The following is a 15,738-nucleotide window of genomic DNA, read 5'->3' as shown; positions in this document are numbered from 1 at the left end:
ATTTCAGTCCGGAATAAATTCAAAAGGGAAAACAGAGGGGAAAGGGAGAGGAATAGAGAAAACACTAAACGTTGAAGAGAGAGAGAGAGAGAGAGAGAGAGAGAGAGAGAGAGAGAGAGAGAGAGAGAGAGAGACTCTCTCTCATAGCAAGCAAAATAATAGTAACAAGCAGTAGAGGTGAACTGGATCTACTGTAATTTGGTATTCTGTTACTCATACTATCTACTTAAGGCTATTTATATCTTGTCATATATGTGAATCTGTGTCATTTTTACATATCTGTCTTTCTGTGTACAATGTCTATGCGGTGTCCATTTTTTGGCAAAGTATTGAATGTGCATTTTCAGTTTTTTTAGTTACCTGCTTCAACGGCGAATTTGTCATTGACCACCTGTTTCAGCTAAGTATCGCGGTCTCACTGGTACAACCTGATGTGAGATAGCCTGACTTGATACTCTGCTGAAACAAGGGACTATATCTGTATATCTATCTTTCTATATATATATATATATATATATATATATTTATATATATATATATATATATATATATATATATATATATATATATATATATATATATATATATATATATATAATGTTTGTTGAACAGAGCTTTATGGAGATTATCGGTAGGGCTGATCAAATGTTTGCAGGCGCCCAGAATTTAATTCTTTTTTTGTATATAATATTGTGTTCTTGGAATTGATCAAGAAGATAGGCTTTGCAAAGAAACGGCTTGGCTACTTGTAGTCTGCTATGTCATTTGGTGAAGATACCACCAGTACCTTGAGAAATCCCCCATCTTCATGCTCTTCTACTCTTCCTTCCGCTCCTTATCCATTTTCCTCCTTTTCTCCTCATTCCTCCTTTTTCCATCTTCCTCAACCTCCCATCCATGACCCCTTCCTCCCCGTCCACCACGTCTTTAGGCTTTCGTCGTGGGTGAAACTGCTGCGATTGAGTTATTTTCTTTTTCCTTTTTTATTACTGAGGTTGAAAATATGACTCAGTTGAGGGTTGAGGGATTTGGTGAGGGACTGGGAGATGAGGGATAGGGGTAGGGGAAGGGGCTGGTGTCCATGATTCCATGAGAGGAGGCGACATGACCTAGAAAACGGAGAAAAAAATGGAAGGACTGGAAGAGGATTTGGGCGTTCAAAGAGGAGAGAAAAGGTTTTCGACCTTGTCCTAACAAAAAATAAATTAATAAAGAGAAAAAAAAATATTACGAAAATAATTTTAAAACGATTCTCCTGTTGAGGGTTTTCAAATGGATCTCGTTTAAAACATTTTCTTTGTGGAAGTTACCTGCTTTTTAAGACGTTTTTCTGGTTAATGTGATCTGCCTTTTATAACGTTTCCTCGGATAAGTAATCCCCTATTTACGACGGTTCTCGGGTTAAAATGAAATGCTCTAAAAACGTTTTCTGGCTGAAGTGAAATATTTTTTAAAAGTTTCTGTGGTTAAGATGATCTGGTTTGAAAAGCTTTGGTTGAAATTATCTGCATTTTTAAAATAAAAATTTTTGTGTGTTAAATTGGTCTGTTTTAAAATCAATTATTTTGATTCATTGCTCTGATTTTAAAACCTTTCTCTTTTTGGTTTAAATTGTTTTTAAATGTTCGTCAGATTAAATTGTGTATTTTAAACGTTTGTATCGTAGAAATTATTTGCTTTTCAAAACACATCTGTGGCTAAAGTGTACTACTTTAAAAAAAACTTACCTCTGGGTAAAAGGATCAGGTTTTACAAAAATTTTCTGATTACAGTGATGTGTTTTTAAAACTTTTCTCTCGTTTAAGTGATCAGACTTTTCAAACTTTACTTTAGCTAAAATCTGTTCATCTGTTATCTGTATATATGTATATCCATGGATAAATATATATATATATATATATATATATATATATATATATATATATATATATATATATATATTATGTGTGTGTGTGTGTATTATGTTTTTGTTAGAGAAAGGACCAAGAATATTGGGGTAGTAATTGTTTTGCCGGCATCCTTGGCAATACTGAAATTCGGCATTGTCGTCTTTGAAACGTATGTTTGTTTTTTCTTATTACAAACAAATATCAGTAATGTGAATCACTTACGTCTCGGGAAGATGATGATGAATTTAAAGTAAGAAAGTTATGTCATACTGTCCCAGTATTGCCGAGATATTTCTGTTGTCCCTTGAACACTGGTAAAGATTTAAGTCTCCTGAGTCGGAGGGAACAACTGAACTAAACGGCAACAGCCGCTATGTAAGGCGATCCTAAGTGCCGTTACAGATAGCGCAGGACGTACGAAGGGAAGAATGAAAAACATCTCGAAAAAAGACGGCGATACACAATACAGGCTACATAAGGCTTAGCCGTGGCCCAGATTCTGTCGTGGTTGGTAGTAGCCCTGTTCCTATAGTAGGGGACGGTTGATATGTTGAAATTTTTGTAAGGGAGGATTCTCCCAATGGTATGGGTCGTAGGGTAGTTGACTAGTTGCCCCTGAAGTAGTAAAGGATGTATTTAGGAGTGGCAAGGGAATGCTCTGGCCCGGTAGGAAGTTCATGCTGGGGAAGCTCAGTGGTATGGTGGTCTCTGTAGCTGTAAAGGGTCTATACGTGTGGTTGTCTCTCTGAAGGGGCCTGGGTTAGTAAGCGTGGTATGGAGGGGGGGTCTGTTATGGCAAGGAGGACCTCCTTCACCTCCTTGGTGTATGCGTTGTGTTGTCTCAGGCTTTGTAGGGGGTGTTAGGGACGGAGGGTGGGGCGGGGGTGTTGGCCTCTGCTGTTATGAATGGAAACGATGCGCCAAAGAATATTCATGCGGAGGTCGGTCGGTTCCTCTTCATATGGAGGGATTTTGTGTTCTGGGACATGAGAGCAAGATAAGACGGAGGGAAGTTAAGCCTATGCGGTGCTTTTTTTCTGCCGTCTGATGTTACGGACATTGGAAAATAGGCCTAAAGAGGCCTATGACTGCGACCATGCAGTGTCGGTTCCGGTTTCTCTTTGATTGTGCTGTATAGTAAATATTTAGTGCTGGCGTCTAGGCCGTTTTGTATGTTTCTCTGGGTTTTAGTTTTAGAATGTTTCTTACCTGTAGAGGTGTATGTATATATGTATATATATATATATATATATATATATATATATATATATATATATATATATATATATATATATATATATATATATATATACAGTATTTGTATGTTTAGAAATACTTTCGTTTTGCCATTCGTAAAACGATAACATTTTAATTATTGCGGAATTATTCTATGTGCTATTTGTAAAATTATTTAACTCTGATGTTTTCAGCCTGCAATATTCTACTTGCTTTACCTAGATTTATTCAGTAGTTTTTTCCGGAAATGTTTTAGCTGCGTAAACTGCATAATGTTTTCTTTCAATCCTTCCCAGCATAAGTATTCGGTTTTATTGAAACCTGCTCAGCGAGGCAAATTGCTTATTCCACGCGAATACGTTTGCACGACGGATTTCGACAATATAATTTTGTTTGAATGTATTGCGATGTGAATTTCAGAATCCTGAGGTATTCCTTTTCTCTTTACAGGTTGGTGCTTGTGGATGGTTCGGATCTGCGCAGAAAGAAACTATTGCTTAACTAGTGGTAAGATACTCCTTTGCATGTTTGGGTAGTGAAGCGAAACCAGCAGTAATGCGTTTTCTGATCAACATTAGGATATAAGTGTGTATGTTGAGGTGGCATAAGCGAACACGCAGTGCGTTGCTACCCTAAAACAATTTTCTCCTTGTTAAAATTTTGATTATTTACTTACATTTTTAACTATTTGTTTATTAATTTCGCACATTTTTAACTATTTGTTTATTGATTTCGTAGTTTATTTTTTTCGTTTCTAATAACATCGTTTCTTTCTGTATTTTATATTACCCTCTGTTACTTCTTTCAAATGAACACCATATTCTTTGGAAGCCTGAATTTCGAGTCAGTGGGCCCTGTGGGCTTGTTCCATACGAATAGGGTTCGTCTTTGAATAATAATAATAATAATAATAATAATAATAATAGTTTCAGTATTAACGTCAAGATATTCCCGTACATGCTAAGAAGTATAGCTAACCTAACAGTAAGGCATTTCAGCGTCGATGCCAAGATAATGCTATAATAACACCAAGTTATTTCTTCACGAAATCGATAAGATGGTGCTGTTAAAATACTAAACTTGCTCTTTGTTGAGATGTCGCTGATCAGTTATTCGTAAAATATTTCATTATAACCTAAGATATTTACTTAGTAAAAATAAGTTTGTGTGTTGAGATGATGTCGCCACGCTGATAAATACTGTATTACCGCTCTTGTCGGTGAACAGTCTTGAAGGGATATTAGCGTAAACAAAATAAAAGAATATGCACGACGAAAGTTGATAAGGTTTTCCTGGGTAAAAGTTAAGGACATTTTGAGTTGATTGGCTCGGTCGCGTTTTTATTGTTATTTCAATCATTTTAAATAGTTAGGTAGAGTGGATATTTGCGATTCTGCTGTCGTCACGGCAGGAAATTACTTGATAAAAGAACGGAAGGGAAAGTTAGGAAACTTCGGAGGATGTATTTTGTAATGCGGCATCTCTCTCTCTCTCTCTCTCTCTCTCTCTCTGTCAGCTCTTCATTTATTCATTCATTCATTCTTTCTCTTTCACGTACATTTAATCGGTTTGACATGACAGAAATAGTGTGTTATAATAGCTGAATCTCTCTCTCTCTCTCTCTCTCTCTCTCTCTCTCTCTCTCTCTCTCTCATATCTGGAATCTTAACTCCATTTTCCCCAATTCTTGAACCTTCATGGCAACTTGTTGCTTTATCTTGATTTCAAAGGGGGCAGACCGATCTGTGTATAATCCGTTATTCTCAGGAAGAGATTAATTCACCGATTTTAATCTCTGGATGAGCACATGCCGTCTGACGGGTTTGTGGGATTGAGGCATTTATCTTCCTGGTGGGTAAGGATGACAGCTGGCATATAACTTTGAAGGCAAACTTGCGCAGAGCTGTGGCCTCGTGTTTTAAGAAAAGGGGAAACTGATCGAAGATCGTATGTCTATAGGAAATAGAGTGAAGATCAAATAACAAATTGGCTCCTATGAAATTGCCTATGTATGCTTAAATATTCATAGTCTGTATACATAAGTCATTTTTCATCAGGTCCCTTTTCTCGGCGAAGGGATGAGGCGGTTGCCCCATTGCCCCATTCCATGTTCTCTCTCTCTCTCTCTCTCTCTCTCTCTCTCTCTCTCTCTCTCTCTTCTCTCGTTGACCCAACTGTGAATTGATATCAACGTCAGGTCGGGTCCAGAAAAAAGGAAAAGGACTAACAGTCTCATGTCTCGGTATTTGTGGAGAACCGAAAGATTCCAATCTTCTGCGCATTCTTCTCCAAAGAGGAAAGAGGTGAATAGTGAAAAATATATGTCCACCGCATATATGTGGTCTGTGCATGAGTGATGCAGCATTCAGCTTCTCGTGCACCCCGAGAACCTTGCGGGGAAAACGGAAGGTTTTGCATTCTTGCACCAAGTCCTCCATTGTTGAAAAAAATATATAGTGTGTGTCTACAGAGAATCCAATTTAACCAATATCTCTCCTGATAATTGAATGAATAACTCACTGAATTGCTGTATAAAGCCCCGAAGACGTAAGTTCGAATATTGGTATGGTAGATGCATATGTCAACATAATTTCTTTTTGGTTTATTTCCAAGGTAAAGTGAATTCGATGTTAAGGGATATTGTGGATTCATTTTTAGAAACAAAACGGTCTGGCAGGAATTAGTGGTAAAATATTAAATATATATATATATATATATATATATATATATATATATATATATATATATATATATATATATATATATATATATATATATATATATATATATATATATATATGTGGCGCAAGTGTGTGTGCATTATGTATGTATATGTAAATACATACCGAGAGAGAGAGAGAGCGAGGGCGAGCTGATCATGTATTATTGCGGATGACATCAAAGTCCCTGTTCCAGAATAGGAAATATGTCTGTCGCTTCGGTATTCAGCTTGTGTAATTTTTCCCATCAGAAATGAAGTTTAATGTTCTGCCTTTGATGGGGCTCCCTTCATCTGTCCGGTGATGGACTTTCTTCATCTGCCCAGTGATTGGGGTCTCTCTCAAAACAGGTAATGAGCTTTATTTTGATTTAGGAAAAATCGTCAACATAATTTAAGTACGAACTTAATGTAAGTACGATGCAGCTGTACAATTAATGAAATGTTGCTGTCCTTTTTGAATGATAAGTATGTTTAACGTGTACATACTGTATATTGTATCAGGCGATACCATTTGTCTTACTAGTTTTCATGTTTTAATGAAAAAAACTGTTATTTGCAGCTCATGTATATAAAAGTCTATTTTTGTAAATACAGCTTGATTTTACGATTTAAAGCACGTTTAAACGATTCCACATACTTGTATTAGCGTGATAGTTATTTCCGTAATTACCATTGTTTGTAATGAAATTTGGAAACGTCATCAAACAGACGATAATTATGCAGACATAATTTCGAGTGCTTGCAATATACTGTATGAATCGCAATTATGGTACCTGTTTTCTGTCAGTTTCCGGTGATTGTAAGTAATCATCATCCTAGAAATTTTCACATTTCCCAAAAGAGCCTTTTTGGGTTCCCGTCCTGTTCCAGCAACGCGTAATGAAGGCGTTAAGCTCTTTCATCCCCTTTTAACTTTTGTCCATTGGGGTGATAATCTCGGTATGGATAGTGTCAACACACTCATTGTCGCCCTCATCATTTAAGTTAACCGGAACTGTTTTGCGACGAAATTATCCTGTTTATTTTCTAGTTTGTCTCGGAAGCGACCTACAATAGATTGAAAAGTACATACATACACACGCACCGCTTGCATCTTGCATAAACACATTAAGAGAGTATGACAACTTAAATTCAGAACTTGCTGCTACTGCTATTACTACCCCTCTTGCTAATTCTACTACTAATGATAACTATATTTACCATTTAAAAATATGACATTGAAATATTGTAATCACACTTACCATTTAAATATACAATTAAACCTCATTATCGGGATTCTCGTAACCCTTCACCTTCGGTTGCCAGGAAAGTTGTTCGGATCTGGTTAGGAAGCCATAACCATCCGTTTGTTGTTTTAGTGTTTATCGGATTGCTAGGAAACTATCGGTATACGGTTAGTAAATCATTTGGTTATCACTTGCCTTGTAAATCGTTGGGCGGTAAACTATAAGGATCCGGGTGAAAACGGCATTTTAACATATTTTCTTCTCGACTTCATCCAGTATCAAGGAATACTGTCCGAATCCGGTTAGAAAGATGTTCAGATATTATTCCCCTCGTAATCCGGTTGAGAGGAGAATTGTCATGATTCGGACAGAAACTGTGGTTTTATTTACTGTGCCATCTGATTTCTAGGAAGACTATCCGGATCCGATTAGCAGATCATTATTATGATTCCTCCCGTAATCCGGTTGTGAAGTAACCTGTCCTAATCCTGTAAGGAAACCGTGTGGTTAATTGTTTTGTCGTCTCATCCGATTTCGAGGAAAACTAGTCTGGATCCGGTTTGGAAACCACCGGGTTATTTTTAGCTGTCTCAAAGAACGACTGTAATAGACGACGACCCTTAAACGGAAAGCTCCCTTTGGAAAGACTGTCCTCCCGATGTGTTCGTTGCCATGGCAACTGGCATCAGCTGCCAACTGTCACCTTGCCATCGGACGACAACTCCTGGGGGACAAGATTCATTCTCTCTCTCTCTCTCTCTCTCTCTCTCTCTCTCTCCCCCGCCAACATCGCCAGCCACCTCCGGTTTTTTGGATGCCGTGGTATCTTCGTGTGGGTTTCCTATCTTAATAGGTTATCACCACTGTAGTCCGTTTCTGATATCTTCTTCCTTAAGGAGCCAGACTTACTTTTTCTTGTGGGTGTTAAGCCTCAGTATTTTTATTCCCTCTGAATACTGTCAGCAGCATGTAGAAATCGTTGTATACATATGACAGTCTGTTAGACCCTTTTATTTGTCCGGTTGCCTGTGTGACCGCTAAGGTTAAATATTTTCCAAAGCAGTATAGCTTAGTACCTTAGAAGATGAAGACTTGAAGCTTCATACACATAGTCTGGGGTTTTAGGGTCAAGGTCATAGTTAGAGGTCAGAGTTCAAATAGGACTGTGTCTCACAAACACGTCTTTCATTTTTGTGGATCCAGGCCAGATAAGGCCACTGGGTTGCTCGTTCCCTTGACCTGAGGATTGAAAAATCGATATTTTTTCAGTATTACCTGTAATACTGTTTTTCGATTGACCTGTATGGACTCGTATACTTTACTTTATGAGTGACGGCAAGCATACCTACAGAAGATACAGATTGCTTGAAGGCGGAAGTCTGTGAACTTTAAGCTTACAGAGATTTTGCAATGGGAATGTGAGAAGTTATTAATATCGTGCACATAATCGTACATTGAGCTGGAGTCTCGTCAGGGTACTGAAGAACACTTTGATTAAGCAGCATTCATTTCATGCAACTTTTATTTGGGTTTCTCCTTCCTCGTTGGAACTAATTGCCGAACACACCAGACGTCTAAAGCCTGCTGCAAGATTTGAGTCACTGGTTCTCCTGATGAGACGCTAGGTCCATGCCCATGATTGTGTCGTGAGTGTTGAAGCTTATTTTTGTTAAATCAGTTTTTAGAATAATTATTATAGCAGAAACCAAGTAAATATTTGACAGTTCGAAAACAGCTTTGTAATAACTATAACAAAAGGACTGGAAATCTTGGGAAAAGTATCAAAGAATTTTTTTAAGCCTTGTGAAAACTGGAAGGCATTGCTGGCCCCATTCCTCTTTGAAAGGCTGCGAGAAAAATGCCGTTGAATCGAGGTCTTGTGTTTACTGAGTATATGGAGAGCCAGGAACAGCTAATGGAACGAGAAGTGAAGGAGTGTGCCCAAAGAATTTTAAGATCGTTGTGACAGGGCGGATGAAATGGAGTATTGATGCTTTAGCAAGCAGAATGTCTCAGGAGAGAGAGAGAGAGAGAGAGAGAGAGAGAGAGAGAGAGAGAGAGAGAGAGAGAGAGAAATGAAATGAAAAGAAATGTAGTATTTATGCTTTAGCTAGCAGAATGTCTTTAGAGAGAGTGTGGATGAAATGGATTATTGATGCTTTAGCAAGCAGAATGTCTCAGGAGAGAGAGAGAGAGAGAGAGAGAGAGAGAGAGAGAGAGAGAGAGAGAGAGAGAGAGAGAGAGAAATGAAATGAAAAGAAATGGAGTATTTATGCTTTAGCCAGCAGAATGTCTTGAGAGAGAGAGAGAGAGAGAGAGAGAAAGAAAGAGAGAGAGAGAGAGAGAGAGGATTAGCTAGCAGAATGTCTTTAGAGAGAGAGAGAATGAGAGAGGAGAGAGAGAGAGAGAGAGAGAGAGAGAGAGAGGATGAAATGAGTATTGATGCTTTAGCAAGCAGAATGTCTCAGGAGAGAGAGAGAGAGAGAGAGAGAGAGAGGAGACGGACAATTGATAAGGGATGTTTGGATTGTAAAAGTTAGGGGCATGGTTTATTTTGATTCACCGTTTTTGTTTTTGATAGCGATGCCTCTTTTCAGTTTACAAAGAGGATTTACGAATGTTTGTGATAGTTGGTGTTATTTTGGACCGGGAAACTAAATATTGAATGAGAATGGTAATTGGCTTCTTGTTTATTTTCGTCCTTTTTTGACCGGAACTCGTTTTCCAACATAAATACTACGTATGTGTTAACAGTATTTATTTAAGAGTTTATCTCTGCATTCTTTACCTGAAAATTAATTGGAATTCACTTGTATATTGGCAAGTATATGTTGGCGCGTTTTTTCTTCATATACACATCTTTTTTTCATATGCAAAATATTTCTTATACAAATATTTTTTATATAAAACATATTTCATTATGTACAAAAAATTGTTCATATACGAAATATTTCTTTATATAAAATATTTTTTCATGTACAAAGTATTTCTTCATATGCAAATATTTTTTCATATTCAAAATATTTATATATATACAAATATTTTTCATATACAAAATATTTCACCATATGCAAATATTTTGTCATATATCAAATATTTTTCTATATACAAATTTTTTCATATACAAAATATTTCTTTTTATACAAATATTTTTTCATTTACAAAATATTTCTTCATTTGCAAATATTTTTTCATATACAAAATACTTCTTCATATGCAAATATTTTGTCTTATACCAAATATTTCTTTATAGAAATTTTTTCAAATACAAAATATTTCTTTATATACAAATATTCTTTCATATACAAAATATCTCTTCATTTACAAATAGTTTTTCGAGCGTATGCCTTTCTTGAATCTCTATTTACGTATATTTTTTGTAGCGTCATAGGAACGAAGACGTATGGTTTGCTTTGATTTTAGAACTCGGAACAAATCCCGTGTTTCAGCGAGGTGTCACGTAACTTGTCGCCGTAGCCCAAGAAAATCTTCGTGGCGATCTGTTTAGGCGGCCGTGCTCGATATGGGATCTCGTACTGAATTGGCTTTCAGGCCTCAACCGCTTGCCCATGGTACCTCTCACTGTTTTGGCTTTCAGGCCTCCTTGTGACCCAGCCGCTTGCACATGGGGCCTCTTACTGTTTTGGGTCTCAGGCCTCCTTGTGACCCAATCGCTTGCACATGGGGCCCTCTTACTGTTTTGGCTCTCAGGCCTCCTTGTGACCCAGTCGCTTGCACATGGGGCCTCTTACTGTTTTGGCTCTCAGGCCTCCTTGTGACCCAGTCGCTTGCACACGGGGCCCCTTTATTGTTTTGTCTCTCAGGCCTCCTTGTGACACAGTCGCTTGCGCATGGGACCTCTTACTGTTTTGGCTCTCAGGCCTCCTTGTGACCCAGCCGCTTGCACATCTGTTTTGGCTCTCAGGCCTCCTTGTGACCCAGTCGCTTGCACATGGGGCCTCTTACGGTTTTGGCTCCCAGGCCTCCTTGTGACCCAGTCGCTTGCACTTGGGACCTCTTAGTGTTTTAGCTTTCAGGCCTCCTTGTGACCCAGCCGCTTGCACCAGACGTGCTAAACCCATTAAACCCATCTTCAGCCCCCCCTTTTATCCGGGCCTGGCACTGGCATTAATGTGAATGCTCTTGGCAGAGTTATGGTTGCCCTCTGTTGGTCTGATTACAGTGTAAGGGGACAAAAGGACGTATGGGGGCTTAAAGGATGACTCTTGAGTGACGTTTGGAGGTTTTAAGCGATGGACGTTGGAAAGTTGAAAGGATGAGCATCTAAAGTAGGTCAAAGTATGGGTGAGGCATTAAAGAATGTTTTTGTAGCCTGTCAAGGCTGAATCCTTCTTGATATTATTGTCAGTTTTTCACTTAGTCCTTTTCTTGCGCAGTTTTTTTTCTTGTGGATTTTATAAGGCCTCATGATATTCCCGGAAAATTTTCATTTTGTGGCAGTTCAAACGTTCACATACAGCGACTTTCTGCAAATTTGCAAAAAGTTACTGATGTTACTAATACTGTAAATATTATTGAATATGTATTATATATATATATATATATATATATATATATATATATATATATATATATACGTATGTATGTATGTGTGTATGTATGTATATGTATGTATAGTTTACTTAACGACCGAGGAACCGAGACCTGAATAGTTTAATAACCATCGAAGTACAGAATTAAAATCATCAAATAATCATTAAATTACAGAAGTTATAGTAATAAAAATAATCCCATAATGACGGAAATTAACCCTCTCATTAACTAAAGGAAATAATTAGAAGCACTAGTAAAATCCCGAAGACGGGAATTAAAACCGTCAGATAACCCCGAGGACGTCCGAAATTAGAATCAGGAGCCTCGGATGGCTTGGGCGGGGCCCTCGGGTTCGGCCGTTTCTTATCCCGGGATGAAGAAGGATCTCACTTCGAGGAACTTCGGTCGTTTTTCACGAGCCACTAGGAAGAGAATTTTCCCTGCGACTTCGGGAGAATATTTTCCTCCTTCAAAAATGCATAATTTATTTTCCGAGGCGAAGGAGGAGGAGGAAAGAGGTAAAAGAAGAATTGTTAAAAGGTAGGAAGGAGTCAGGTTTGATGCTGCCGGCGTCCGGCTGTGAAGAGGGAGTCCGTGTCCAAAGGCCCAGGATATGGGTTCCAGACATTTACTGCTTTAGATCCTTTTTTAAATTTTTTTATTTTATTTTAGGGAGTCATATTATTTTACGTTTCTCCAACTCTGTTGCTGCGTTTTATACATTCTGTTAATTCTCTCTCGTTTGGGAATATACACGCTCATTTTGAGTATATAACGTAAACGTGTCAAGCTGTTATATATATATATATATATATATATATATATATATATATATATATATATATATATATATATATATATATATATATATATATATATATATATATATATATATATATATAATACATAAAGATCCTTTTGTAACATGAAACAAATAATTTTGAGAGAGGTGGTAATCATTCTTGCATAATTTCCACAATGGCAATGGTGTTCCAAGTCAGGACTTGTGATAGAGAAGAGAGGCACAGTGGGAATTTAAGCCCCGAATATAAATAGATGGCAGCATTTTGAATGTCACTTAAATTTTAGAGAGAGAGAGAGAGAGAGAGAGAGAGAGAAATATTGTGACCGCTGGATTTACCGAATCGGCCGAGAATAACTCTCGACGTTCGGGTTGAAGGCAGGGAGATTTTTCTGCCCTTTGCATCAACAGGGATTTATTTGTTATGGATTTTTTCCTTATTTTCCTGGTCGTCGTTGTTTCTTTCCAGAGGTATTTTTCCGGCTAGTCCCCAAATAAGATTTATATGTCAGTTTTTTTTGTGGTTTGTTTGTTGAATGGAGAAGCGTTGTTGAGTTTGCTTGCACCTTATTATAAAGTTTATCTTGTTTACTGTATAACAAATGTAGTTTTCTTCATAGTGTTATCGTAAAAAGTTTTCTTATAATAATTTTTGTGTATTTTAGAATAGTTTGTGATGTATTTTTTGTATTGTAGAAAAGCGGTTCCAAATTATTTACGGCCTTTATCCCTGTTTTTCAAATTTGTCTTATTTACTTGTTGGGTAACGTGCAGTGGAATTTTTATTAGGCTGAAATTTTACCTTGATAAAAGAATCATGGCATATATCTCCTTTATACACTAATTGGGGTCTGTCTCCGTTGAATGTACAAATGCAATCAGTGGGATGTTTTATCTTGTACGTATAATCCGTGTCTATATGATTATAAACTAAGTTTATAACTATGGTTATTATATTTGTCTAGAAAGACATTTCAGTTTGAGATCTTAATTAAGATCTTGAAAAGTTATGTTTTTGTTTCGTAATTTTTCCCTTTGTTTGATTTCACATTGAAGGATTGTTGCCATTTGTGGCCGCTTCTTCAGTTTCTTAATGTATGTCATTTATAGATCGAGAAGAACCTGTCTTGATTATCCTTAATGCCCTTTCGTATATATGTCATCAGTGGTAGTTCTTCCAAGACACCTTGGTAGCTTCAGACTGATTTAGTCTCTCTCTCACACACACACACACACACACACACACACACACACACACACACACACACACACACAGAAAGAATAAGAAATGTCTCAGTAACTTTATGTGAGCCAAGGAGGGGAAAAAACTAGGATTAACGAGAGTCATTATTTGCCTCTTAACCACTACAAGATTTTTTTCCCCCCAAATCTCCAAAATCGCTCCTTTCTCTTTACTTTCTTCCCCAAGGCCACGACCGCGAGGAACCTAGGCCCCATCTGTCTGTCCCCGCCTTGTCGCATCCCCGTCCGTAGCCCCCACAGTTTGCTGAAGTCTCCTAAGCATTAATTCCCTCCCCCGTAGTTCTCTTCGTACTTTTAGTCTTTAGTGTCAGTCGTGATTTTTGTTGTAGTTGTTCTTTTTAGTCGTCTAATGAGATTTAGGAATCACGTAGGGTCGGGATTTAGGTATAGCGACTTCTCTCTCTCTCTCTCTCTCTCATGATGAGAGATGGGTTTTCGATACTGGATTTTGTTCCATGTGGATGTCTGCCGGAGATGCTAAGCTTGATTTTAGCCTATTATTATTTCTCTTGTAGACAATGCCGTTTGGTGCCTGGTTTGCATGCATGTCGTTAATGTTTATTTCAGTTAATATTATCATTCCTTGTAGTCATTACTTAGGGATTCTTTGCAGCGCCCCTTTTGGCCCCCTAGCTGCAGTTCCTTTCATTCCTTGTACTCTACCAACGTTTATATACTCTCTCTTCCATCTTACTGTCCACCCACTCCCAACAGTTGTTTCATAGTGCAGCTGCGAGGTTTTCCGCCCGTTACGCCTTCAAAACTTATTTACTCTGTTTTCCTTCAGCGTTACATGACCTCATAGGTCCCAGTGCGTGGCACTTGTCATAATTTTTTTATTCTTTTCTTTGCCATTATTAATATCATTATTATTATTATTTATTTATGGTTAAAAAAAAAGCACGTTAAAAACGAAGGTTAATAATGATGCTCACATTTTTGGAGAACAGACCGGAAACTCCATTCTCTTGCGGAAGCAGTATATATATAAAAAAGCTAGTCAATACATAATATAAAAAGATAGAAAGAGATGGAAGATTTATCATGCAGTAAAAAAGAAACGAAACCATGCCTGTCCATCACAATTCCACGCCGTTCTAATAGCTCTGCGTGTGGCGCTAATGAACCAAGCGCAACCACATTTTTTTTTAAAACTTCGTTCACGGTCAAGGTATAGCCGAGGAATCTGCCGATTTTTCGATCATCGATTTTGATTCTTCTCGTCCGATCTCGTGCGACCACAGTTTGACGGGTCGGCGAAATTGCAGGTCAAGGATTCTGTGGCAGAAGTGGGTTGCGAATTCCTCTCGGATGTAGTAAGGTTTTTCACGCATTTAGTTTGACATTTAGAAATTAAATTTTTTCTAGTTTTAAGAAATAACGAAATAATAAATTTATATATATATATATTATATATATATATATATATATATATATATATATATATATATATATATATATATATATTTATATATATATATATATATATATATATATATATATATATATATATATACACACATATATATATTATATATTAATACACTATGAAAAAGTGGGTAAACCATATACTTCAGGTGAGCTATTTAACAAGAATATTTCAGTTCATTTTCTTGAAAGCTTTTTGATGGACTGGAAGAGATCATTAAAAGTGTCTTAACTTTTCCTGAAAGAATATTTTAGCAGTTTCTCGCCATTAAAAATAGATTTTAAATGATCTTGAGTATTCAAGGGGAGATGTCGCGCAAAGATCGACAGGTAATGCTTTGCTTTAATCAAGATGATTACGTATTATTACCTCTGCCAGCAAACCAGGAAGAGGTAATGTTTACATTACCTCATGTTGTAAGTTTATTTTTTATCGTATAAATTACTCGTAAAAGCAGAGTATTGATGATGTATCGTCAGAAATTGAAAGAAATTCTGAGAGCGGAAAGAGGAAGGAAACAGTGCCTCCAAAAATCGTGAGATTTATCGTTTTTATCAATACCTCTTAAATGCTCTACTTTTGACGGTCTTTCTTTTCGTATATTTGTGGAATTTTTA

The 15,738-nt window shown here is 37.1% G+C and overlaps 1 protein-coding gene across 50 annotated transcripts in view; it reads left to right on the top strand.

Moving 5' to 3' along the window:
- LOC136836526 (prominin-1-like) overlaps positions 1 to 15,738 on the top strand; it is a 420,188-nt gene that overhangs the window by 157,829 nt on the left and 246,621 nt on the right. For 13 of the 50 annotated variants that reach the window (XR_010852418.1, XR_010852419.1, XM_067100941.1 and 10 more), the window contains one exon: positions 3,576 to 3,632. The exons of the other annotated variants lie outside the window; for them this stretch is intronic. The gene's annotated coding sequence lies outside the window, so the exon portion shown is untranslated. The remainder of the gene's footprint in view (positions 1 to 3,575; positions 3,633 to 15,738) is intronic. 50 annotated transcript variants of the gene reach the window in all.

Source organism: Macrobrachium rosenbergii, chromosome 56 (assembly GCF_040412425.1).
Source record: "Macrobrachium rosenbergii isolate ZJJX-2024 chromosome 56, ASM4041242v1, whole genome shotgun sequence".
Lineage (NCBI taxonomy): Eukaryota > Metazoa > Arthropoda > Malacostraca > Decapoda > Palaemonidae > Macrobrachium > Macrobrachium rosenbergii.
Note: the sequence above shows the minus strand (reverse complement) of the source record. Positions and strands in the feature narration are given on the sequence as shown.